Source organism: Nerophis lumbriciformis, linkage group LG11 (assembly GCF_033978685.3).
Source record: "Nerophis lumbriciformis linkage group LG11, RoL_Nlum_v2.1, whole genome shotgun sequence".
NCBI classification, from domain to species: Eukaryota; Metazoa; Chordata; class Actinopteri; order Syngnathiformes; family Syngnathidae; genus Nerophis; species Nerophis lumbriciformis.
Window position 1 is genome coordinate 54,749,719 of NC_084558.2, and position 3,609 is coordinate 54,753,327.

General features: G+C 25.6%; 1 protein-coding gene across 2 annotated transcripts in view; it reads right to left on the reverse strand.

Annotated features, from left to right (window-relative positions):
- Window positions 1-3,581: 3,581 nt before the first annotated feature.
- LOC133609993 (programmed cell death 1 ligand 1-like) overlaps window positions 3,582-3,609 on the reverse strand; it is an 18,315-nt gene continuing 18,287 nt past the window's right edge. For both annotated transcript variants that reach the window (XM_061966046.1, XM_061966045.1), the window contains one exon: window positions 3,582-3,609. This exon is cut by the window's right edge and continues 754 nt beyond it. The gene's annotated coding sequence lies outside the window, so the exon portion shown is untranslated.

Consider the following 3,609-nt stretch of genomic DNA (forward strand, 5'->3'; position numbering starts at 1 on the left):
TGTGTGTGTGTGTGTGTGTGTGTGTGTGTGTGTGTGTGTGTGTGTGTGTGTGTGTGTGTGCGTGTGTGTGTCTGCAATCCACTTTGATTTATTTGTTGGGGAAATTATAAAATGTTGCATATTTTGTGTTTGCCAAAAAAAAAAACAATGATTTATTTGGCAAACATACAAGTAAAAAATGATATATGTGTATATATACATACACATATATATATACACACATATAATACATATATATGACTTATTTGTAAAACTTTTGAGTGTGGCTGTTTAGGATCGCCCCATATTTTGGTGAGATGTTTTATTTTTTTAAACTGTCATTGCTAAAAAAAAACAAAAAAAAAACATTAGAAACAATGTTGACATGAATTATTGACATATTTAAGGCTCCAATTACTTCACATCATATATTCCACTTTGAAGTATTTGTTGGGGAGAATATAAAATGTTGCATACTTTTGTGTGTTTGCCATAAAAAAACAAAGGCATAAAACATACAACTAAAACATTATGCACATATATATATATATATAATGTATGATTTGTTTTTAAAACTTTTGAGTGTGGCTCTTTTGGATCCCCCAAAATGTAAGTGGGATTTAATTTTTTTCTAATAAAAAAATAATATACTTTAAAATCAATGTTGTTATGAATTATTGACATATTTAAGGCTCCAATTACTTCACATCAAATATTCCACTTTGAAATATTTGTTGGGGAAAATATAGTATATTGCATGTTTTATGTTTGCCATAAAAAAAACTACGTTTTCGGTGGCAAAAAAAAGCATAAAAACAAAACAAAAAAATTATGTATATATATACAGTATATAGATACATATATGTATATATATATATATATTTTTTGGTATATATATATATATATTTTTTTTTAATGTATATATACATACACACACATATATATATATATACATATATATATATACACATATTTATACATATACATATATATATATATATATATATACATATATATATATATATATAAATAAAATTTTGGTTTGTTTTTTTGCGTGTTTTATACTTTTTTTTGCCACAGAAAACTTTTTTTTATGGCAAACACAAAATATGCAATATATATATATATATAAGGGACAAGCGGTACAAAATGGATGGATATATATATATATCTATATATATATATAAAATATATATTAAAGTAAAATCTTGGTATATATATATATATATATATATATATATATATATATATATATACCAAGATTTTACTTTAATTTTTTTACTGTAATTGTTGAAAAAGTTATAATACAATAAAGTCAATGTTGTTATGAATTATTGACCTATTTAAGGATCAAATTACTTCACATCGAATATTCCACTTTGAAATATTTGTTTTTGCCATACAAAACAGGGTTTTCTTTGCCAAAAAGGGCATAAAACATAAAAACTATATATATATATATATATATATATATATATATATATATATATATATATATATATATTTCACTTCATATTGACAGATAGACATGAAGTTTATCTAAAGATTTAAGTGTTGAGTAATAAAAATAAATAAATACTTATTTTATAAATGTTTTAATTATGGTCCCCGGCACCAAACTTGAGGGCAAATGTAAATATTGTATTGGTTTTGAAAAAGAGAACTATGAAAATGGCCCCGGGATGTTCTGACCTTCCAGTGTGCGGCCCTCAGTGGAAGAAGAAGTGTGGACACCCGAAGTCATACCCTTTTTAAATAAAACACATTTTAATTGCACTTATAACCTGCATTTTGGCATAATTTTATCTCTATATTCATACATTTTAAAATGTTATCCTTGCAAACTGAAATGTTTTTTATACAAAACATCTAGTTTTTAATTGTGTGTAAGGTAAAACAATGTATTGAAATAATTGGGGGGAAATAGTAAACAATATCTGAAATGCACTTTTATTCTAAACAATTTACTGACTTATTTTTTTACATACATCTTCTTTTTTTTTTACTATTAAACATGAATTGAAGTGTACTTTATATTGTTGCAAACGCTCATTTTTCCATGACTAAATCTGATTGATGTGTTATGTAGATGTAAGGCGCATGTGCTGCTACGTGACAATGGCGCCACCTAGCGGGGAAATTATGCAACTGCATTTATGTACTGACTTCTCGCCTTTGAATTTGGGGAACCTAAAAGTTTTGTTTTACATGGTATACTGACAATTTCATTGACTAAAAATGCAGTGTAAAAAAAGAATTGTATAAAAATTGAGTGTAAATAAGGTGCAGATGTATCAGGGTATAAAAATTCAATGTAAACAAAAATAAGTGCAGAAATATTCAGTGTAAAAAGATTAATTGTATAAAAATTTAGTGCAGAAAAATTCAGTAGAAAAAAATTGGTGCAGAAAATGTCAGTGAAAAAAATAGTGTATGAAAATTCAGTAGAAAAAAATAGTATATAAAAAAATCAGTGCAGAAATATTCAGTGTAAAAAAATCAGTAGAAAAAAATTTGGTGCAGATAAAATTAAGTGAAAAAAATATCAGTGTATACAAATTCAGTGGACAAAACTCAGGGTATAAAAATTATATGTAAAAAAAATCGCTGCATAAATATTTAGTGTAAAAAAAAAAATCACTGTATAAAACAATCAGTGCAGAAATATTCAGTGTAAAATTTGGTGCAGAAAAAAATAAGTGAAAAAAAATCAGTGTATGAAAATTCAGTGGACAAAATTCACTGTATACAAATTCTATGTAAACAAAAATAAGTACAGAAATATTCAGTGTAAAACAATTAATTGTATACAAATTTTGTGCAGAAAAATTCAGTAGAAAAAAATTTGGTGCAGAAAATGTCAGTGAAAAAAACAATATATAAAAAAAAATCAGTGCAGAAATATTCAGTGTAAAAAAATCAATATAAAAAAATTTGGTGCAGAAAAAAATAAGTGAAAAATAATCAGTCTGTGAAAATTCAGTGAACAAAATTCAGAATATAAAAATTCTATGTAAAAAAAAATCGCTGTATAAAAAGTACTGAAATATTTAGTGCAAAATAATTAATTTGATAAACATTCAGTGTAAAAAAATGTTTGTGCAGAAAGATTGTAAAAAAATGCCTAAAGTGTATAAAACAATTCTGTGAAAAACAAGTGTGTGAAAATTCAGTGGAAAAAATTCAGGGTATAAAAAAATTTAAGTAAAATAAATCAGTGCAGAAATATTCAGTGTAAAACATTTTAGTGTAAAAAAAGGTCACTGTCTAAAAATTCAGTGCAGAAATATTCCGTGTAAAAAGAATTCAATGCAGAAAAGTCCTCCCACTTCTGGTCATTTCATTGGCTGCTTCTGAGACACATTTTTCTGCACTGAAATTTGTCACAATGCATTTTAAACACGCTTTTATAACTGAAATATTAAAAAAAAACAATTCTCACAAATTTGTATTCAATGAAATTGTCAGCATCATTTCATGTAAAAAAAAAATAAAAAATTTAAAATCAGTTCACAAATTTCAAACACAAAAAATTGTCATGACTTGAACTAATGGCGTGGTTTGTTCTCCCGAGGTGCAAATGATTTGGACCATACATGGCGTGAAGGGGAGTACATGATTTAATTCAAT